The sequence below is a fragment of the Salvelinus sp. IW2-2015 genome, linkage group LG20 (assembly GCF_002910315.2).
Source record: "Salvelinus sp. IW2-2015 linkage group LG20, ASM291031v2, whole genome shotgun sequence".
NCBI classification, from domain to species: Eukaryota; Metazoa; Chordata; class Actinopteri; order Salmoniformes; family Salmonidae; genus Salvelinus; species Salvelinus sp. IW2-2015.
This window is the reverse complement of record NC_036860.1, coordinates 34,510,453-34,535,119: the sequence shown is the minus strand read 5'-3', so window position 1 is coordinate 34,535,119 and position 24,667 is coordinate 34,510,453. Positions and strand designations below refer to the sequence as shown.

The 24,667-nt window shown below is 40.3% G+C and overlaps 1 protein-coding gene across 3 annotated transcripts in view; it reads right to left on the bottom strand.

The window, feature by feature from the left end:
• arhgap32b (Rho GTPase activating protein 32b) overlaps positions 1-24,667 on the bottom strand; it is a 210,639-nt gene that overhangs the window by 175,345 nt on the left and 10,627 nt on the right. For 2 of the 3 annotated variants that reach the window (XM_024013752.1, XM_070449358.1), the window contains exon 2: positions 6,545-6,643. The exons of the other annotated variant lie outside the window; for it this stretch is intronic. The gene's annotated coding sequence lies outside the window, so the exon portion shown is untranslated. The remainder of the gene's footprint in view (positions 1-6,544; positions 6,644-24,667) is intronic. 3 annotated transcript variants of the gene reach the window in all.

Here is a 24,667-nt window from a genome sequence, read left to right as displayed (position 1 = left end):
GCTTTTCCCCTTCCTTCACAATAACAACTCCATTCAAAGAATTACGTAGCACCCTACCGGTTGGCTCTTGGTCATTGTAGCCTATCCATCTCATTTAACTTTTTAATTCTGTAGTTTTAATAAAATCTTCCATTCATCTCCTAACTTGCTTGCCACGGCATACACAGAGCCAGAGGCTAGTGCTACTTTGATAACTTGTGATTGGCCGACAACAAGCTACACGCGCCACTCTCGTGAAAAGCCGGAGCAGCAACATACAATTCTCTCCCTCCACTGCATCAGTCACATTCGGGTCAATATTTATAATTACACATACCCGAGACAATCAAAATCAGATCCGACCCAGATCCAAGGGTCAACCACAGAATTCCGGACCCGGGTTGGGGTGGACGAGTAAAAACCTACTGTGGACACACTCTTTTAGGCTTTGGGTAAGAACATGGCCAACGGGGGTGGCAATACAGTTTGCTACCATTCTCAACAGTTTCCCATCTAGGTCATCTATACCTGGTGGCTTATTATTGATGGATAACAATCGTTTTTCCACCTCTTCCACACAAACTTGAACCAAATTCAAAACAGCAATCATTCTCTTTCCTTATTAGATCGTCAATACACAAATATGACGGATCACTGTTCAATGTTGTCATTTCACTTCTCAGTTTGTCCACTTTACCAGTGACATAGTGATTGAAATGATTGCCTTTCAGCCCCAAATTTTATTTGAGTCTTTTTCCATTGTTTTTATGTAACTTATCTTGTTTTGGTAATATAATTTGTTTTATTTGTTAAGATTAGTAAAAAAAAAAATCTTAATTAACATTGTCAACGAATCAGCCTGACTTGTTTGCCACTTATTGGCATCATTTCTTTGAACCATTCAATTTTTCAATTGGATGACACAGTGGTAGCGTTACATGGTTATAACATCTACCGAAAAGACAGAAATGCCAACGAAGGCAGTGTTGCGGTCTATATTCAGAACCACATTCCTGTAAAGCTCAGAGACGACCTAATGTTAAATACTGTTGAAGTAAAATGGCTACAGGTTCATCTGCCTCACCTAAAGCCCATTCTTGTGGGAAGCTGTAAAAGACCACCAAGTGCTAACAGTCAGTATCTGATAATATGTGTGAAATGCTTGATAATGTATGTGATATCAACATAGAGGTATATTTTATGGGCGATTTAAATATTGACTGGATACCATCAAGCTGCCCACACAGGAAAAAACTTCAAAACGTAACCAGTGCCTGCAACCTGGATCAGGTTGTCAGTCAACCTACCAGGGTAGTTACAAACAGCACAGGAATTAAAATCAACAACATGTATTAATCACATCTTTACTAACGCTGAAGATATTTGCTTTAAAGCAGTATCCAAATCCATAGGATGTAGTGATCACAATATAATAGGCATATCTAGGAAAACCAAAGTTCCAAAGGCTGGGCCTAATATAGTGTATAAGAAGTCATACAATAAGTTTTGTAGTGATTCATATGTTGATGATGTAAAGAATATTTGCTGGTCTGTGGTGTGTAATGAGAAGCAACACTTGACGAATTTATGAAACTACTTATTCCAGTTACTAATAAGCACGCACCCACTAAGAAAATGACTGTAATAACTGTTAAATCTCCTTGGATTGACGAGGAATTTAAAAAATGGTATGGGTGAGAGGGATGAGGCAAAAGATATGACAATTAAGTCTGGCAGCCCAACTGATTGGCAAGCGTACTGCAAATTGAGAAATCATGTGACTAAACTAAATAAAAAGAAGAATAAACTACTTTTTGTTGTCTATCAACAATGACAAGCAACCGGGGTCTGACAATCTGGATGGAAAATTACTGAGGATAAAAGCAGACGATATTGCCACTCCTATTTGCCACATCTCCAATTTAAGCCTACTAGAGAGCGTGTGCCCTCAGGCCTGGAGGGAAGCTAAAGTCATTCCGCTACCCAAGAATAGTAAAGCCCCCTTTACTGGCTCAAATAGCTGACCAATCAGCTGGTTACCAACCCTTAGTAAACTTCTGGAAAAATGTGTGTTTGACCAGATACAATGCTACTTCACAGTAAACAAATTGACAGAATTTCAGCATGCTTACAGCGAAGGACACTCAACAAGCACAGCACTTACACAAATGATCAGCTGAGAGAAATTGATTGATAAAATGATTGTGGGGGCTGTCTTGTTAGACTTCAGTGCAGCTTTTGACATTATCGATCAATCTGCTGCTGGAAAAATTTGTGTTATGGCTTTACACCCCCTGCTATAATGTGGATGAAGAGTTACTTGTCTAACAGAACACAGAGGGTGTTCTTTAATGGAAGCCTCTCAAATATAATCCAGTTAGAATCAGGAATTCCCCAGGGTAGCTGTTTAGACCCCTTGCTTTTTTCTACTTTTACTAATGACATGCCACTGACTTTGAGTAAAGCCAGAGTCTCTATGTATGCGGATGACTCAACACTATACACGTCAGCTACTACAGCGACTGAAATGACTGCACCACTCAACAAAGAGCTGCAGTTAGTTTCAGAGTGGGTGGCAAGGAATAAGCTAGCCCTAAACATTTCTAAAACTAAAAGCATTGTATTTGGAACAAAACACTCACTAAACCCTAAACCTTAACTAAATCTTGTAATAAATCGTGGAAATTGAGCGAGTTGAGATGACTAAACTGCTTGGAATAACCCTAGATTGTAAACTGTCATGGTCAAAACATATTGATGCAGTAGTAGCTAAAATGGGGAGAAGTCTGTCTATAATAAAGTGATGCTCTGCCTTAACAACACTGTCAACAAGGCAGGTCCTACAGGCCCTAGTTTTGTCGCACCTTGACTACTATTCAGTCGTGTGGTCAGGACTGAGGAAAATTGCAATTGGCTCAGAACAAGGCATCATGGCTGGCCCTTGGATGTACACAGAGAGCTAATATTAATAACATGCATGTCAATCTCTCCTGGTTGAAAGTGGAGGAGAGATTGACTTCATCACTACTTTTATTTATGAGAGGTATTGACATGTTGAATGCACCGAGCTGTCTGTAAACTACTGGCACACAGCTCGGACACCCATGCAAACCCCACAAGACATGTCACAAGAGGTCTCTTCACAGTCCCCAAGTCCAGAACAGACTATGTGAGGCACACAGTACTACATAGAGCCATGACTACATGGAACTCTATTCCACATCAAGTAACTGACGCAAGCATAAAAATTAGATWAAAAAAAAACAGATTTTAAAAAAACACCTTATGGAACAGCGGGGACTGTGAAGCAACACAAACATTGGCACAGACACATGCATACACACACACGGATTTAGTACTGTAGATATACGGTAGTGGTGGAGTAGGGGCCTGAGGGCACACAGTGTGTCGTGAAATCTGTGAATGTATTGTAATGTTTTTAAAATTGTATAAACTGCCTTAATTGTGCTGGACCCCAGAAAGAGTAACTGCTGCTGTGGCAGCAGCTAATGGGGATTAATAATAAATACAAATAGAGGTCCTAGATGGCAGGAAGCATGGCCCCGGTGAGGGGCTGTACACACTACCCTCTGTACTACCTTGCGGTCGCAGGCAGAGCAGTTGCCATACCAGGAAGTGATGCAACCCGTCAGACCCATCTATGTGAAGCTAGCCACAATAAGGATTAGCCACAATAGTGGACTTTGCGGACAGCCTTCAAAATAAGTGTCATTGACAGTGATGCAAATTAATAAAAATGGTAGAATTATGCCATTTTTTAATAGATCATACTAAATGAGGTTGGAACGTTATATAAAAATCGACAAGACAATTATTTGTTAATTTGACAAATCTGTTTAAATCACACCGGACGTATTATACTTTAGAATTGCATTGGGCGCCTACTTATTTCACTGTACAGCCTCACCTATGGATTGTGGATCAATGACATGGGGTATCAGTCTACTCAGTGACACCCAGAGAACGTTAACATCGTAGCTATTATTGCGGGACTCTGAAACAACTATGAATTGAGCCACATTTTGTCAACTTGTGTATTGAACACTATTCCCGAGGAAAAATAATACTGCGTGGATGTTTTAGAGTCTGATAACTGAGGACGATGTTGGGAAACAAATATATTGGGTATTGAGTAGACTGTTACCACATTTCATTGATCCCCAATCCTTATGTAAAGCTGTAAAGTGTAATATGAATGACAATAAACACAATAGGCTGACTGGGGAGGTGATTTCACAGTCATAGTCCCGCGATAAGAGCTACAACGCTAATATTTGTGTAAATTCTTCACAGTTGTATTCTGTGGGTGTCACCGAGTAGACAGATAACCCATTTCATTGCGTAACATTCCAACCTTGTTTAACAATATCTAGTCTAAATATGGCATGACTCCACCAATTGTAACCTGCATTACTTTCAAATAGGTACTTTTATTTTACAGGCAAACCGCAAATTCCACTATTGTGCCTAATCCTTATTGTGGCTAGCTTCACAACACATAACCCGGTCAGGTCAAATCTCATTAGCCAGATGAAGCTAGCTGGCTGCTTATAACGTTAGCTTTGGGCAACAGGGTTAAGCAGCTGGCTAGCTATTTATTTTCATGAACTGAAGTTCAATTTCAATAGGCGATCAACAAGTGGCTACCCAGCTAATACTCACACGGATTCCTAAATCATTGCTAAGAATAATGAAAATGACTGCTGTTTCTACTGGTCATTGTTTTCAGGCTGGTTGCATTTGTGCTAGCTAGGTACCAAGCTAAAGCTAGCTAGCTACCCCAGAAGCTGCGGTCGAACAAATAATGCTTTATTACCAACCCGGAATTGTAACATCGTTTGTGGCCGGTGTTTGCTTGTTTGCAGACTTTTTTGTACAGCTTTGACAGTGCTACTGATAGTAGTGACGGCGCTTGGCTTGCTGATTCAGAACACACAACATTCTATAATAGAACTGTGTTATTTGACTTAAAAGTTTATTTACCACGTCAAATAGTGTTATTGTCAAATAGTGTTATTTGACGTGTATCTTTTTTGACACGATGGCCCAAATGGCGTTCCATAGTATGTTGTGAAGCTAATAGCAGTGACACTATTACTATATAACTCCAGTAAGGCAACATCTAAACAATAGCGCACTTGGTAACGTTAGTGTGTACCGGTGCTCGACCAGTCGCGAAAGCCAACATCAACCACGACAGAGAATCCATTATCTTGGCATTAATGGATTTCACCTTTGAGTTACCTCACTGAAATTCTCTCTCTTCCAAATGACTGCTCGATCCACACAGCAGACATTATGGGCCAGGTTAGGAATGCTGTGTTGCACGTGTAGTGCAACATGTTACGTGGCGTCATTACGTCATGTACCTACGTTATACAGATATGCACGTCAGCTTTGACATCGCTTTTTCACATCGGCGTTAAACTAGACATCGGGGCCAATACCGATGTTGGCATTTTTAGCTAATATCGGCCGATTCCGATATGTTCACCGATATATCGTGCATCTCTAATTATTAATGTCATTGTTCAGCCACGACTCGGTGAATCATAAGAAATTACAGTTTTGAATGTCCCGTTGGTAGGATATACGTGCTTTTAGTTCGTCCCATTTATTTTCAAGCAATTGTACATTGGCTAACAGTACGGATGGTAAAGGCAGATTAGCCACTCTTCGCCTGATCCTCACAAGGCACTCCGATCTCCTTCCGTGAACTCTCGGTCTCTTTCTCCTGCGAATGACGGAGATGAGAGCCTGTTCGGGTGTCTGGAGTAAATCCCTCCCAACTCATTAAAGAAAACTTATTAGTCCAATTCAAGGTGAGGAATCGCTGTTCTGATGTCCAGAAGCTCTTTTTTCAGTCATAAGAGACAGAATCAGCAACATTATGTACAAAATAGTTTGTTTCTTAACAGGTGCATGTTTGTTACCAATTGGCAAGAATAATTTTACATATTCAACAAAAGTGTCTTTAGAAACCATTTTGTATGATCTCTTATAAATAAACTTTAGGTCCTGCCTTTGGTACTTTGGCTTTCCTTGTTATTGCCACAATGTTATGGTCACTATAGCCAATGGGAACAGATATTGCTTTGGAGCAAAGCTCTGCAGCATTAGTGAAGATATGATCAATAGAAGTAGATTTCACAGATCAAACACTATTGGTATAGACTAGCTGGTTGAGTGATAACCTGGGTCCTGTTACAGGCATTAGTCACAGTAAGAAGCTTCCTCTTGAGAGGACAACTAGATGATAACCGGTCAATGTTCAGGTCACCAAGAAAATACATGTGTCTGTCAGCATTAGAGACCATGTCTAACATCACACAGGAGTACACTGGGTCAAGCTGGTATGATAGTTCTAAAAAGAGACATAGCAAGTGAATCTGGTGAAAGGGAAATACTGGAGAGGAAGAGAATATTTTACAATGATGTTCACAGGAGACTTAACTTTCTAAACACTTGCCAGAGCTTAGGACAAATGTCGTAGCATCCTCCTATCCCCATTCACCTCTAAGTGTGTGAGTGATGAAGTCATTACCTGAAGGTGTTGCTGTCCCACAGTTGACCCTTTAGAAGGGAGTGGGATGGAGTCCAAACCAGAGACAGAACGCCTTCAGACAGAGGGATTACTAATATCCTGGCAGATATTAATGAAGAAGAAAAAAACAAAGGGAACATAAATAAATGAGACTTATTCCAGTGTGGTGAGTTAAGACAACCAGAAATCAGACAAGCCCAAATGGGCATTTTCCTATATTTGCCCGCAGCAGGCCAGGTAGGCTACTTTTCTTTGCATGCTCAGCTGTGCGCACTCCCTCAAAAAGACAGAGAAACCATGCTTATTGCTCACATGGAGAACTCCAAACAAAAAGACAATGAACAATTTACAAAATCGTAAATGATGGTTATGAAATAAACAAAAACTTGTTTCTCACAAGTGTGTCAAATTGTGAACTCTGCAAACAACGTTTCCACTTTGAGAATGAAAACGGTAAATGGCTGTATGCCTAATAAGTAATATAAGTTCATGTAACCAAATTACATTAATGGGACATACACACAATCAAAGGGCAAACAATTCACACAATGATTGCGCATTAATTGGCGGGAGACATTTTGGGGGGGGGGGTTGAGTGCATTCTACAGAGATGCACCTATAGGCTACATTCGCTACACACCTCTCCCGTTCTTGTCTCAACATATTTTTTTTTACTCAAGACACATTATCTTTTGTTTACGTCTCTATCTTCATTGTGTGTGTGTGTGTGTGTGTGTATATATATCTGTCAAGTTATTGTTTAGTGCTAAATGTAATTCAATTGCATTGTTATATCGTGACAGGAAACAAAAACTATAATTACAAAAAACAATGACATTATCTTCACACATTTTTGATGCTTTTAACTGACAGCCAAAACGCAATCAGCTAGGCCGATTGGCACACACGCTGCCTATGAAAGACTTCCTCATGCCATTTTTCTCCTGTTCTATTGGTTTTCATATCAACTTTTTCTGGCTGTCCAGAAGCCAAAGGCACAATCCAAGTCATATTAGCAACCAATCCTAGCTGTTGCATCTTTAGATTCACCCTCTTTCTAGTTTCTAACAGAGATTTTCATCTGCCATATACCGCTTGCATCAGATACGTTGTTTATAATGGTGTTCTCCCATGAATTGCATTTTGGTAAATGTTTGCAAATGGTTTTATTGGCTGCTTCATTACCGGAGTTGCATGTTCTGTTAAGATGAATTACCATAATGTAAATGTGATTTCTGTCATTCTGAACACTGTGGGTGGAGACCCTAATGGGTTAGCACCCAATGAATATGGATCCGGTAAATTTCTCAGACGGCCGGTAAACAAAAATCTTCCCTGTCACATTATCCGGCGCCACATTTTCCAAACTGAAACCCCGCTTCCCTTTGTACTGTAAAAAACACCTTCCCCCTCAAACTGGACTCAAGTAATTATTACCACCATAAATAACTGTAGCAAACGTGTTTATAAATGTGGATAACGGTTTACCACTTCAGCATGGTTTTGTGGCTCAGTCAATGCCACACAGGTCTAACGGGCCAGAAAGTTGAGGGTTTGACGACCACCAAAGCCAAGTTCACTCTCCCTGCCTGTGTCATTACACTACGATCAGAGCCGGCTACAGTCAATGACCAGCTAGGGGGAAATCAGATTTAACATTTTGATGCTATATTTATATAAAATATATGCAACAAAATTTCCCATCAACAGGTGTCTGTGCCAATGCACCACACACAACCAACAGGCAACGCATAACTGCATACTGATTACCGACTTGGAGCGCTTATCATGGTTTGATGATCATCTCGACAAACAGAAAATACATCCCTCCCTACTTAGTAGTGAATGATTGGATTGACAATCTCAGAGTGTCATTAAACTTTTGTGTTTTGTAACAGAAGTCTCTTTCCATTAAATTGAATGGCTGTTGTGCAGTTTTGATGATTGAATTATATTAGAGTGGAGTGGATGAACGTGAGCAGGACCTACAGGATACTTTTGAAGTAGCCTAATCAGCATGGCCGATTAATTAGGGCTGTTTTCATAACAAATCAGTAATCGTCCTTTTACATTGCAATCCATGAGGAAACTGCGTGGCAGGCTAACCACCTGTTACGCAAGTGCAGCGTCAAAGGGACCTTGTGGCTGCAATGAGCCAAGGTAGTTGCTAGCTAGCATTAAACTTATCTTATAAAAACAAATCAATCTTCACATAATCACTAGTTAACTACACATGGTTGATGATATTACTAGGTTAACTAGCTTGTCCTGCGTTGCATATAATCAATGCGGTGCCTGTTAATTTATCATCGAATCACAGGCTAATTCAACTTCGCCAAACCGGTGATGATTTAACAAAAGCTAATCGCGAAAAAAGCACATTCGTTGCAAAAATGTACCTAACCATGAATATCAATGCCTTTCTTAAAATCAATACACAGAAGTAATTGTTTTTTAAACCTGCATATTTAGTTAAAATAAATGCATGTTAGCAGGCAATATTAACTAGGGAAATTGAAAAGCAGAGTCAGGGTATATGCAACAGTTTGGGCCACACCATTTCTTCCTTACAAAGACCGTAATTCATTTGTCCGAATTTTACATAATTATGACATAACATTGAAGGTTGTGCAATTTAACAGCATTATTTAGACTTAGGGTTGCCACCCATTCAACAAAATACAGAATGGTTCCATATTTCACTGAAAGAATAAACATTTTGTTTTCGAAATGATAGTTTCCGGATTTTACCATATTAATGACGAAAGGTTCGTATTTGTGTGTTTATTATATTATAATTCAGTCTATGATTTGATATAGCGGTCTAACTCAGTGGTGGTTGGCAGCAGCAGACTCGTAAGGATTCATTCAAAAAGCACTTTCCTGCATTTGCCAGCAGCTCTTCGCAATGCTTTAAGCACAGCGCTGTTTATGACTTCAAGCCTATCAACTTCGGAGATTAGGCTGGCAATACTATAGTGCCTATAAGAACATCCAATAGTCAAAGGTATATGAAATACAAATGGTAGAGAGAGAAATAGCCCTATAATTCCTATAATAACTACAACCTAAAACTTCTTAACTGGGAATATTGAAGAATCATGTTAAAAGGAACCACCGGCTTTCATATGTTGTCATGTTCTGAGCAAGGAACTTAAACGCTAGCTTTTTTTACATGGCATATATTGCACTTTTACTATCTTCTCCAACACAGTTTTGGCATTATTTAAACCAAATTGAACATGTTACATTATTTATTTGAGACTAAATTGATTTTATTCATGTATTATATTAAGTTAAAATAAAAGTGCTCATTCAGTATTGTTGTAATTGTCATTATTACAAATATATATATAAAAAAAAAAAATACAAATAAATAAATACAAATCGGCGGATTAATCGGTATCAGCTTTTTTTGGTCCTCCAATAATCGGTATCGGCGTTGAAAAATCATATTCGGTCGACCTCTAGTCTCGTTTGAGAAACAGACGCCTCACAAGTCCTCAACTGGCTGCTTCATTAAATAGTACCCGCAAAACACCAGTCTCAACATCAACAGTGAAGAGGCGATCCCGGAATGCTGGCTGTAATAAAGCACATTTTTGGGGAGAAAACATATTCTGATTGGCTGGACCTAGCTCCCTTGCCCAGTCGTGAAATCCATAGATTAGGGCCTAATCTATTTATTTCAATTGACTGATTTCTTTACATGAACTGTAACTCAGTAAAATATTTTGAAACTGTTGCATGTTGTGTTTATATTTTCCTTTAGTATAATTACAGACAAGTAGACAAATACCCTACGAAAATGGCAGAAATAAGCAGAAACATATCTAGAAATCTGGCAAAATAAATCCTGCACCTTCTGTTAAAAAAATCGTTCAGCCGTCTGACTGTAGCCTACAGCGCATTTTCTATACTAGCGGGTTAGGGTCAGGAGTGGCCCTAAGTACTGCGTCGCAGATTGCATGGTGCCACAGAATTTTATGGCACGTTATTTAAGTGTTAACTACAGGTACCATTAATGCTAGTTGGTGCCAATTTGACCACCAGAGGGCATCTTTGAGAAGCATTTGATAGCCTTCAATAATGGCTGTTCTAGAGAATGCGGGAGACCGGGGATCAACTCCCCGACTAGGCTGTCCATGTAAACAAGAATCTGTTCTTTACTGATTCCATATGTGTTATTTCACAGTTGTGATGTGTTCACTATTATTCTATAATGTAGAAAATAGTAAAAATAAAGAAAAATGCTGGAATGAGTAGGTGTGTCCAAACTTGTGACTAGTACTTGCTTAATTAATTTGATTAATATTAGTGTTTCTATTCCAAGGAAAACAAAAAACCCTCTGGGTTTCTGTTAGGATGGAATGGAAAATATGGCGCTGGGCTATTTAGCTAAAGAATCCAGTGTGCTGCGGGAGACTGGGGTTCAATTCCTTGACGGAGAGTAAGGAGTAGGCTGTCCTTGTAAATAAGAATTTGTTCTTAACTGACTTGCCTAGTTAAATAAAGGTTATACTAACATGCTGACCAGACTGGACACGTCACATGCGCGAGCGTCGCAAAATACATTTTGAAATCCATGTTATTCAATTATTGTACCCACACTGCTTGTACGTGCCAACGAGCGTCTGCGATGCCATGGGCTAAAATAGAAGTCATTCCTATTTCTGACGCAGATCGCGCTCAAAGTCCTGCCTTTCCCATCTCGGCATTGGTTTATAGAAGCAGGTACCACGTGCCATCTCCTCATTGGTTATACCCACGTGGGTGATTGAAAGACAAACTGTTTTGCCGGTGGTCGTGGGAATACTATGAAGATGCCGAACACCATATAAGTTCAAAGATGAAAAAGGCTGGAAGGAGTAGAGTTGACTAGAAACGATTCGGTTGGCTGTTTTATGTGTGGATTAATTGTCGGAGTAGAGGACCTTGTGCATTTCAGGTAAATAAACTCAATGTTTATATCCCAGGACAAATTAGCTAGCAACAGCAAGATAGCTTAATAGGACAAATTAGCTAGCAAGTGCAAGCTAACTAGCTAAATTGCCATACATGTTTAATGCTTTTCGACCTGTCCGCAAATTAATGACATTGGTTCAGAGTTTGTTTTGATATTTTAACCTGCGTCTCATGATCGCGTTTGGTGTAGGGGGACAAAATAAATGTATGCACAATGGTGCAGCCGGTTTGGGTTCCGTGTAAGAGCATAACATTTCTGCACCCTAATTTTTTAATTGTAGTCTAACCAATACCCAAACGGAGATTAAGTGAACATCTCATTGATTTATCAAGACCAGTCCACATGCTTGTCTCATGGCAGTGCGAAACGGTGCTAAAATAGTTGTAGACTTTTGCTTCAAATCCTTTTGCGTCTAACTTCAATATGCTCTTTAATTAAATATGACCAACACTACTTTTAACAGCACCTTACTCATGTCACCTACAGTAGGCCTACAGTATATCGAAAAATATGACGTGACTGTCCGCCAATTACATATAGATGATATTTCTGTAATTCAGTGGTATTTTCTTCCCACAGGAATTCGTTATGGATCCATAACTAAATAAACATGTGCATTTTGAAAGAGTATTTATTTTCATAAATGAAAGCATGAAGATGCCATTATTAGTTACATTGTTTTAGTTTGAACGTGCAAACTGGCACTAATAACAGGCCATTCTTGAACATGGGGTGAGACATTGTTACTAATTTGTTAGCAAAGCGAGTTTGTTACTTAGAATAATTAATCTGTTTTTATAGGGAGAAAAACCAAAAACCTACAATGATCTCGGGCCAGCTCAGGTATTTAACCAGCATCTGTAGCAACACAGTTTGCACTGCTATGCAGTGTCTTAGGCCATTGTGCCACTCAGGTGTTGTACAACGTGACCTGTTGGGAGTGGGCTACACTACTACATTAAGAGAAAAAAAATCCTAACATAATAAAATAATAAAAGCCTTAGGGTAACAACAGTTTTAGTAAGTAATACTGAAGTCGTGTACAATTATCAGTTTCTATTTAGGTAAATGTCGCCCATTCATTGTCAGTTAGAGACACAGTAGAACCAAAAAGCATAATCAGTGCTCCCCCTTGCGCTGGTCTGGAGCAATGAAGTGGTGACGCAGGGTACCGTTCTAAACCACAAACGACCTCAAGTCCTGCGGCGTAAGCTCGCAACTTTTAAAGGAGGAACCACTGTATAGGCCGGGCGGTTGCGGGTGGGTTATTTGCAATTGAGGGCGGGTGCGGGTGAACAAACAGCTGACTCGTGAAACCACTAACACACACTTCAGTTTCACTCAGAGCACCTTTTATCTCACCCAACTTAAGTCCTCACTTAGCCACTCAACAACTCTTCCAAATGTAAAGAGCCGGTGCACTTGACATTTTGTCACTTGACATTTTTAGACTCCATGATGAGTTTATCATCCATGGAAATAAGTGCTGAACATTTTAGTTCACTATTTAAAAAGATGGAAAACAAATAGATACTTGGGAGTCAAATATCAATATCTTCCATAAATACTATGATGCAACTGTCCATGTTACCCCCATCACTAATGATACAGAAGACAATGAACAATAGGCTACAAATTCTCAGTTATTCTAGCATCTATATTTTTACACTCAATATAAAAAAGATCAAAACTATGAGGGGAGTGTGAATGTTTCTCAAGCCCTACTAAAAAGCAAGCTGAAATTCTTCTTTCTGGTACGAGTGGCTTTGAGAGCCTACACCCATGACCGGATGCCTCCCATGCACTAGGAGCACAATGGCTGGGATTGTGAGTGTGTTGGTGGGAGATCCTGCTCAGGTATCTGCTCTGTGGCTCCCTAAATGCTGCCACACAATTTCACACACACCATGTTGCCAATCCAGGCCCTGAATGAGAATTCCCTTTGTCAATGCTGCTGCCTCATTATCCCCCCTCTCCATTGTAGGAATACCCTGGCAGCTTTCCAACCTCCCCTATCAATGCAGGAATTGTTTATGGGGGAATGGAATCCTGATAGGGAATTCCATGGCATCCTCAGAAGCCGGTGTATGTGCGGCCTGGGAGGCTGATGGGAGATGCTTTTCAAGCTGTGGGGCGAGAGCGAGTTAGCAGCTCTTAATGTGTGGGGTCAGGGCCCGGGACACTGGGCTATGCCAGTTGTGTAAATAATGAACACACAATGTTCCTCCAGCATCCAGGGCCAAGGTCAGGGGTCATGTCTGCCTTTGTGTGCAGCAGCAGAGGATGAAGACAAACAAGGAGCCCTTTGAGAGTTCATGAGCACTCACGTACATAACAAGTGTACAAAGGAGGGTGGGTCAGTTGCATAATATGACTGCGGGGCTGTTGACATTTCATTTTGAATATCTAGATTTATGCTTGTTTTGCTCGTTAACACATTCATTTGTTTATTTGCCTTGGTGGTTGCCAAGCTACCTAGTCAGGTTAACACATGCGATGGCAACATTTACATTTTTATAAACGAGAAGTTGGCCTATTATCCCAATACTAGCTCTTTATTTACAGAAATGTCCTCTAGTGTCATCTTGCTAAAAGCAGACCAATTAAAAAGCCAAGGGATATGTTTAAATAAGATAGGGTGGTTGCACTTCGTTAGCTAATAGCATCCCTTTTCAAGGCCAGGAAAACATATCAAATGGAAAACCTTTGGACAGAGAGCACTACCAGAACAGAACAGAAGTCTGCCTTCAAAGCACATCAGCTAATGAATCAGCGTCCTTGTGCCCCACTATTCTGAGCGAAGCGCTGACCTAGTCTTTGAAAAAGTGCCCTGTAGGGTGTGTTGAGAATGCTGCTCTTGCCGAAACGTTTCCAAAAGCCGAGCACATCGGTCATTACGACACCAGACAAAAGCTAGCCTAATTGCTGACACCACAAGGCACTGAAACAAAGCCGATGTAAAGTCCCTCGAGTGATTTGGCTGAGGTGAGCTCCTCTTGTTGGGGCACAGATATATTGCCTTATTGTTCTCTCGATCTTTCATTCTCTTTCTCTGCTCATCTGCACAGTCTCTGAGGTCCAGGCTGCAATGCGACAGGCTGCCTCAAGAATCCGTCGATGAAGCCTCTACTGTCCAGACGACCAAGGGGCTCCTTGTGTCTCGTCGGCTATGCCCAATATATCCCTCGCTCATCCCTCCTGGGGCCTACAGGAACCCTAGAGTCAGGGTTACGAAGTCAGGGGTTTTCCCGCAAATTTGGCTGCTTCGAAAACGATGTCGCGGATGAAAATGTATTGGTCGCAGGTTTTTGGGCAACTTCTAAATTGCACAGTGGCCTACGTGGCATTTCTCTTAAAATATAACACAGCAAAAAAAAAGAAACGGCCCTTTTTCTGGACCCTGTCTTTCAAAGATAATTCGTAAAAATCCAAATAACTTCACAGATCATTATAAAGGGTTTAAAACAAGCACCTGTGGAACGGTCGTTGCTAGAGCCGATTTGGGCATATTTGTATAAAATACATTACATACAGAGTTCCATGTACATTTCTGTAAATATATTAAATATTTATGTATATGATGAAAAATTAGGTTCGTAACTTTATGATTTATATTTACCTGATTGAGATGTATTCATTTGTTGTTAGTGTAACTTAGTTTTTGCCCTCTTGCCCATTCATTGTACTGTGGTAAGTGTGTTAGGATAAAGGCAGGAAGTTGGGCCTTCGGGGGGAGGAGTCCTTGCTAGACCCGGGAGTGGTATAGTTTGATACAGACATACAAACAGGTCATATTATGTATTTTCCATTTCAAGTAATCTATGATTTAAGTTGATTGGAGAATCATTTTTTGTTAGATATAAGAATAATAGGACAGCTCGCTTGGAAGGACTTGAACTCCTAGAATTCGCCCGCTGTGAGTAACCACTGTGAATGAATGAGCTGACCTGTTCAATGCGATCGATTGATCATGCATATTATGGAAGCGCAAATGTGCTTATAATTGGAATGTCTGATAAACTTGGGAATGGAATTCAAAACACAGCGCTGTGAAAACAATTAAGAAGTTTAAGTTTGGGAAACACCGAGATCCTATGTACAATGTAGCCTAATCATATGTCTAATATTTGGCCTAACGTGGAAATGCAATGCATCAACGGAACGCAACTAAAGGATCTAAAGATACTGCGTGTTTAAACTTCATTAAAAGGGGACAAAACTTATGGGATGAAATGTTTAAAACATCTAAAATGCCAAACTTGCACATGTTCAATAAAAAATGGGTCAATATAATGAAATGGATGAATGTGTTTTAAAGCATTAAAGGAGGTCTAAAGGGGTGTCATTGTAAATTGAGTCAATGATGGAGGATGAAATCCCAAATAAGACCCCACTGGAGAGGGCAGAGGAGCATTTAAATTCACTCTATGCAGCCAAGAGAGGCAAACTTGGAGTGTGTACACGCAAAATGAATGAAATAAAAGTCCTTCTTATTGACGGAGGAAACATTGAAACTGTGAATGAGGGTCTTGAAGCATTTGATGCTGTTATCAATGACTTTAAGAATGCTCATGAATCTGTGCTAGAGCTAGTCACAGAAGAGGAACAGGAAAATGAGAGCATTAACTATTATCAACCAAGAATGAGGACTGATGAACATTTCCTGAAAGAGGTGGAAATATGGAAAAAGGCTGAAGTTGAGCTATGGTAAAGAGGAAAAGAAGTCGTTAAGACACTAACAGCTTACAGGCGGTAGGCAATTAATGTCACAGTTATGAAAACTTAGGACACTAAAGAGGCTTTTCTACTGACTCTGGAAAAACACCAAAAGAAAGATGCCCAGGGTCCCTGCTCATTTGCGTTAACGTGCCTTAGGCATGCTGCAAGAAGGCATGAGGACTGCAGATGTGGCCAGGGCAAGAACTAGCAAATCTGGTGCAGTCCATGAGGAGGAGATGCACTGCAGGACTTAATGCAACTGGTGGCCACACCAGATACTGACTGTTACTTTTGATTTTGACTCCCCATTTGTTCAGGGACACATTATTCAATTTCTGTTAGTCACATGTCTGTGGAACTTGTTCAGTTTATGCTCAGTTGTTGCATCTTTCTTTTTCAGTTTTCTTTTTTTGCCGAGTTTATATTTAAAAAATTATGGCACACGAGACACCTGTCTGATTTACGCCAGTCTGAGTGGACTAATCCATTGTGGAGGCTGCAGGGATGGCACACCAGTAGTACAATTACTGTTAATTACCATTATTTCTCATCTGTGTATGTTTGGTTATGGCAATTTCTGTTAATGCATTCAATATATTATTAATACAGTCCTACCGTTGTCATTGTAGGAGTGGACACGTTTGCAGAGCGCACAACCTAGGCTACACTTGTGAGAAACAGTTGAGATTCCATTTACGAGTTCCATTGTCTTTTGTTTCCAGCACTCCTGTCAATCTTGTGTAAAGACATGCACTTGATTACGCATAGCACTAGGCCTAGGCTACCTGGTCTGCACAAATGTAGGCTTATAAATGTCCCCATTTGGAGATCTGATACTATTTAAGACTATCAGAACTCACCATCACTGCAGAGCTTCTCAAAGTAATTTTTTCTTTGCCTCAAACAGCAAGTAAACAAAGTCTGTTTTTACATCCATTGAGAATGACAATAGCTCCTCAACGTAGACTCTTTGAAAAATATTCACAGCTCTCTCCCTTTCAATAACCACTCAGCATGAAAAGGGAAAACAGGTTTTTCTTCCAGTTAGGCAATATTGATCTCTGGCTCCCTCTTTAGTAATTTGTGCGTCTTCATTTTTAAATCGCAGCGCTTAAACATCTGACAAGCTCAGTAGCCTACATATAGTTGATTTAATTCAAACATAGGGTTTATCTATATAAGGAAAAATACACTTTTTATTTTTTTTAATGTCGGGGACAGCCCTAGTCTATTGAAATGAAAAGTCAATCTCGCAAACAGGCCATTAATAACAGTTTGTAGTCTTAACATCTGGCACAAATTAACTGCCAGAAAATAGCGTAACCTTTATTTTTGGAAGTTTTCCATGTGTTTCTTGCGCAGAGATCGAGATCCTCTGTCCAACTTTCATCGCTCTCCTGACAGATTTATCTATAGATATGCGCATGCGCAAAAGGGATTTATTTACAATCATAACAGTTAAATTAGTTAATTTTTCATTAATGGATGTCGATTTATCTGCCGCTTTTAATGGCAAATTATCTTTTCTCTCGCAACATATTAAAATTACTTTATCACATCACGTTAGCCTGCAATAATAATTATTTTGATAGAAAACCAAATTATAATATTTTTCATACGTCGTTACAAGTTAGGTCAATATTACTTAACTCGCTCGATAACGTTATGGAAAAAAGGGTTTATTGGATAAATATATGTTAACTCCTCACTTGCTGCAATTTTTTTCGGGGCCAGTTTTCAGGCCTGTGAGCAGGTTGAGTTGTCCTTGGGCTACACATTTTTGCTAGCCCTGGCAACCCTGGCTGGAGTGCCAGCTAATGAGGAGCCAGCAGACCCTCTGCACACCCTAACTGATGAGTCACTGGTCTACCTAACCATGACATAGACACCACAATGAATGTCCTATAAAGATAACGTGACCGTCCTGATATTGCCCTAAACCTGAAATCACATTTGTTTCCATGTTCTGTCACTTAGAGGTAGGTATATGGGAAGGCTAGATGAGCTGAATGGCCTGTTCTCATTACACTAATTATTTTGGCCTATCTAATGCTAGCAGCACTTTTAAATGACGAGCATTCATCCGCAACACAAACAGGGCATCTACAATACATGTCATGGAAATGTGTTCAGTTCCTAGGATTAGTACCAGCTGAGCTTTTTCTAGGTCTACAGGACTGCAGATGTCAATGACATGCTGCTACTAAAAGTAGAGCAATGTGTAAAATCACCCACTTGTGCCTTCTCTCACAAAATGTGATGAGCTTAGACTATAGCATGTGGAATTTCAAGCGTGCAATGCTCCAAACTGCCACATCCATTCCCATCTAAAGTACTGTCATTTCCACAAAGCTTAGTTTGTGTAGGCCTACTGGTTGTTTGAGAGAAACCTGAACTATATGAAGGGGTAGGAAGTAAGATTTGTCCAACCTAACCCATATCCTCAGTATGGAAGTAAGTCAAATCCGGTATATTTTCAGAATGAGTTTCATAATCTTTAACATTTTATGTTTCACATTCATATTTACATCAGGCCTAGATTGAGAAATCATGGAGTGATTATCTAACCAATCAACTATACTGAGATCCGCTAGTGGGAAGGCTAATCAGCCGGTTACAGACAAATTATAGCCTGCAACTCTTTCCACTTCATATTAAATAAACAACTTTCCACTTGAAAGTTAAGTCGCTATTCCGTTGAGCCCTCTCCCACTATAATTAACATGCATATTCTAGCAAACTATTGATAGGATAGGTGCCTGTCAGTCATAAAGCGAGCGATGACAGGGAAACACAGTCTGCGCACGTTGGTTGGTTTTAGTCACATTTCTTTAGAGCACATATGTCAGAGTCAAGGCCCGCGGGCCACATCCGGCCCGCGAGAAGGTTTTTTACGGCCCCTGGGATGATCTTGATTTATTATTAGAACCGGCCCGCAGACCGCAGCAAGCCGGCAGCCCGCAGATCTTTTACACGCACCAATACTACATTTCCCACAATGCAACGGTGACGCACCGAGCAGTAGGCTGCTTCATTTCAATATTTATTGGCACAGCAGTCGTCAGCATCACAGTAAAATTAACTTTCAGATACCCATCAAAAATGGCAAAACGGAAGGTGGACACTGAGAACCGGGGGTTTCAAACAAGGTGGGAGTCGGAGTATATGTTCACGGAGGTAGCTGGAAAACCTGTGTGTCTTCTGTGTGGAGAAAGTGTGGCGGTACTGAAAGAGTATAATCTGAGACGACATTATGAAACGAAACACGCGGACAAAAACAAGAATATGGACATGGAACAAAGGCTACAAAAGGCAGAGGAATTAAAACGAGGCCTCAAATCTCGACAGGCTCTGTTCAAAAAAGCCAAATCACAAGGCCAGGCTGCTGTCAAGGCCAGTTTTATTTTGGCAGAAGAGATCGCTAAATCAGCCCGGCCATTTACGGAGGGGGATTTCATCAAAAACTGCATGATTAAAGTTTGTGACGAAGTTTGCCCAGAAAAAAGGCAACTCTTTTTAAATGTGAGTCTGAGCAGAAACACCATTGCCGAGAGAGTAGACCAGTTGTCCATCAATCTAAAAGAGCAGCTTGTGAAAAAGGGAAAAGATTTCATTGCATATTCCTTGGCTGTGGATGAGAGCACCGACATTTCTGACATTGCCCAGTTGTCAATTTTCATCCGCGGAGTGGACTCCAGCCTAAGCGTGACAGAGGAGTTTTTGGCTTTACGTCCTATGCATGGCACAACTACGGGGCATGATTTGTATGAAGAGGTGTCAAGATGTGTAAATGAGATGGAGCTGCCTTGGGAAAAACTCGTGGGTTTGACAACCGACGGAGCACCTGCGATGTGTGGACACAGGAGCGGACTGGTGGCGAAGATACGGGAAAAGATGCAAGAGGAAAACGCGACAGGTGAGCTGACAGCTTATCATTGTATCATACACCAGGAAGCGTTGTGCGGTAAAGCCTTGAAAATGGAGCATGTAATGAGCATCATCACGCGCACAGTTAACTTTATCAGAGCCAAAGGTTTGAATCACCGCCAGTTCAAGGCATTTCTGACGGAGTTAGAAACGGAGCATGGTGATTTGCCTTATCACACAGAGGTGCGATGGCTAAGCCAGGGAAAGGTGCTTCAAAGATGTTTCGAGCTTCGTGAGGAGATTTGTCTGTTCTTGGACAGCAAAGGGAAAGACACAACACAACTCCGAGACGAAATGTTTCTGTGTGAAATGGCTTTTCTGTGTGACATTACGAGTCATCTGAATGCAATGAACTTGCAGCTGCAGGGTCGGGATCATGTCATCTCTGATATGTACAGTACAGTGAAGGCATTTAAAACCAAACTGACTCTGTGGGAGACGCAGATGCGGAAAGAAAATTTGAGCCACTTTCCCAGCTGCCAGACCATGAAAGAGAAGCTCTCTACCAGTGCGTTCCCGAGCGCACAGTTGGCTGATAAAATAGGTATGCTTGCCGCTGACTTTCGACGCCGATTTGCTGACTTTGAAGCACAAAAAAGCAGGTTGGAACTGCTCGGTAACCCATTTGCTGTTGACGTGGAAAGCTCACCACCAAACCTCCAAATGGAGTTGATTGACCTCCAATGCAATGATGCACTGAGGGCAAAATATGCGGCAGTGGGTGCTGCGGAGTTCGCCCGTTTCCTCCCCGACACAATGCCCCAGCTACGCATCCAGGCTGCTCAAACGTTGTCTATGTTTGGCAGCACATACCTGTGTGAACAACTGTTTTCTTTGATGAACCTGAACAAAACATCACACAGAAGTCGACTTACTGCTGAACACCTCCACTCAATTCTGAGGATTTCCTCAGCTCAGAGCCTTACCCCGAACATTGATGAACTTGTGGAAAAGATGGGACACCACCAAGTATCACCCTCAACCTCAAACAAGTGAACATTACTGTGCAATCACATATTTAGAGTTTTTACTCAGTTCAAGTTTAAAAGTTAAAGTTTAATATTTGTTTTCACTGCATGTTACTTCTCCTTAAACAAAGTGTTGTTTTTGATCAATAGATTTTTGCACTTTATTTTATTGTATTTCAATCCAATTATATTTTAAAAATATTTCAGTTGAGTGGATGATAGAAAATTGCTATTATTGTTTTTTTCTTTGAAGTAAATTTAGCCCACTTTTGCTAAAATAGAAAATATAGGCTACTGATGGTGCCTTGAATACCGGTTTCTTTCATTTAATGTTCATGTTATGGGGATTTTTATATAAAGGAAATTTGTCTTTTGTGTCTGTTGAAAATTAAAGATTACTGACAGAGCCATAAGAAAATATTGCTTTATTTATCTGATCATATTGGAATATATTTGTTAGGTTTTCAGTAGGTTCAATTAGGTTCACTAGACTATATGCGTCATTTAAAAAAATTTCAATGAACATTCGAACAGTCCGGCCCTCGGCTTGTAGCTAAATTTTTTATTTGGCCCTCCGTCCATTTGACTTTGACACCCCTGCTTTAGAGGATGGAAAGAGCATGATGATCGTGAATTTCCATGTACCATGTACACTGAACAAAAAGATAAATGCAGCATGCGACAATTTCAAAGATTTTACTGAGTTATAGTTCATAAGGAAATCAGTCAATTGAAATGAAATCATTAGGCCCTAATCTATAGATTTCACACAACCGGGAATATAGATATGCATCTGTTGGTCAGACACCTGAAAGAAAAGGCAGGGGCGCAGATCAGAAAACCAATCAACGTCTGGTGTGACCACCATTTGCCTCAGGCAGCACGACACTTCTTTGCATAGAGTTGATCAGGCTGTTGATTGTGGCCTATGGAATGGTGTCCCACTCCTTAATGGCTGTGTCAAGTTGCTGGATATTGGCGGGGACTGGAACACGCTGTTAAACATGTCGATCCAGAGCATCCCAAACATGCTCAATGGGTGACATGTCTGGTGAGTATGCAGGTCATGGAACTGGGACATTTTCAGCTTCCAGGAATTGTGTACAGATCCTTGCGACATGGGACTGCGCAATATCATGCTGAAACATGTGATGGCGGCGGATGAATGGCACGACAACGGGCCTCAGGACCTCGTCACGGCATCTGTGCATTCAAATTGCCATCTATAAAAGGCAATTGTGTTGGTTGTCTGTAGCTTACGCCTGCCCATACCATAACCCCTCCACGTCACCATGGGGCACTCTGTTCACAACGTCGACATCAGTAAACCGCTCACCAACACTTGGTCTGTGGTTGTCAGGCTAGTTGGACGTATTGCCTAATTCTCTAAAACATGTCCAGCAGTCAACACGCTAATTGCACATTCCCTCAACTTGAGACATCTGCGGCATTGTGGTGTGACAAAACTGTAAATTTTAAAGTGGCCTTTTATTGTCCCCAGCACAAGGTGCACCTGTGTAATGGTCATGCTATTTAATCAGCTTCTTGATACGCCAAACCTGTCAGGTGGATGGATTATCTTAGCAAAGGAGAAATGCTCACTAACATGTATGTAAACAAATTTGTACAGAACATTTTTAGAGAAATAAGCTTTTTGTGCATATAGAAAATATGGTATATATTTTTGTTCAGTGTAAATTAAGTGGCTACGATGAGTCGAAATGATTGAATGAAGTCGATCTCATATATCACTCAATGTGGTTGTGTGTCCATGGTATCGCATCGGGACAAGTAAACCAAAAGATTTCCCAGGTTTCCTTTCCTAGGATGTCGGGGCTTGCCAGACAGTGACGCTAAAGGGAGTGACTCGTCTCCTCAGGCAGTGTAGCATACCAAATCTTGAGAGAGCTGTTCATTTGGCTCCCTAATTTGTATAGGCTGCTGGTAGGCCTAGACGTTTCGCCGATTATCTGCAGATAAATTACGAAAACATTCTATGAAGAATCATCACTGCAGGAACAATAATTAGTGGAGAGCCTCACTCCGGTCCAAACACAATAAATCAGGGCCCTCATGGAATACAGGCATTAAAACAGAATTCAACAATATTCAAAAATGTATTAACAATGTATTAATTTGCTTAACTTTATCATAAGACATGAACAGAATGCATGTGATTCGTATTTCCAGCAACTTTCTGAATAGACAACGAGAACACCCTCGCCTGCGTGTGTATGGTGTGCGCGTTTACCACTGACGCTAGATGGAAAGGCATTCCGGAAAAACTCACAATGAAATGTTAACTACAAAGTCATCAATCCAGCGGGTATTTGTTTTTGCAAAGTCTACCATCGCGTGCACTACACAAACACAGCTAAACAAAAGCCCCCTGCTAAGTGGTCACTTGAATTGAAAAGGTAAGTACACCCAAAAATCGACTTCTCTGATTTTTCTCAGACCTCAAAAACTGGTCTACTGATGTGGTTTAAGCATTGTTGTGGACTTAAGAACATCTAATGTTGATGTTTTTCTATATATTTTTTTTAAGTGTGATTTTGAGAGTGAACACCAGATGTAAAACCCTGAAAAACGTTAACACAAATCAGCAAAAGTATAAAACAGATGAGTTTATACGGCCCTACCTAATGACAATTTTAAATTAATTTACGCTATATAAAATCAGAAAGATATAATAATTAAGACTGAACCCGTTCTATATTTAACTTTAAAAAAGAAATCTTCAACATAATGTGGCTATTTACTTAATTTTTTAAAATGTTTTTATTAAGAACAAACATTGTGGCAATTCATATCTTGCAGTAAAAGCGTAAATAAGACCAATCTCAAAAAAATTTGTTCTGATCATATACAGCTGAAGTCGGAAGTTTACATACACAGGTTGGAGTCATTAAAACTCGTTTGTCAACCACTCCACAAATTTCTTTTTCACAAACTATAGTTTTGGCAAGTCGGTTAGGACATCTACTTTGTGCATGGCAAGTCATTTTTTCAACAATTGTTAACAGACAGATTATTTCACTGTATCACAATTCCAGTGGGTCAGAAGTTTACGTACACCAAATTGACAGTGCCTTAAAATAGCTTGGAAAATTTCTGAAAATTATGTCACGGCTTTAGAAGCTTCTGATAAATTATGTCAATTAGCCTGAGTCAATTGGAGGTGTACCTGTGGATGTATTTCCAGGCCTACCTTCAAACTCAGTGCCTCTTTGCTTGACATCATGGGAAAATCAAAATAAATCAGCCAAAACCTCAGGAAACAAATTCTGGAACCTTCACAAGTCTGGTTCATCTTTGGGAGCAATTTCCAAACGCCTGAAGGTACCACGTTCATCTGTACAAACAAAAGTACGCACATATAAACACCATGGGACCACGCAGCCGTCATAACGCTCAGGAAGGAGATGCGTTCTGTCTCCTAGAGATGAATGTACTTTGGTGCAAAAAGTGCAAATCAATCCCAGAACAACAGCAAAGGACCATGTGAAGATGCTGGAGGAAACATGTACAAAAGTATCTATA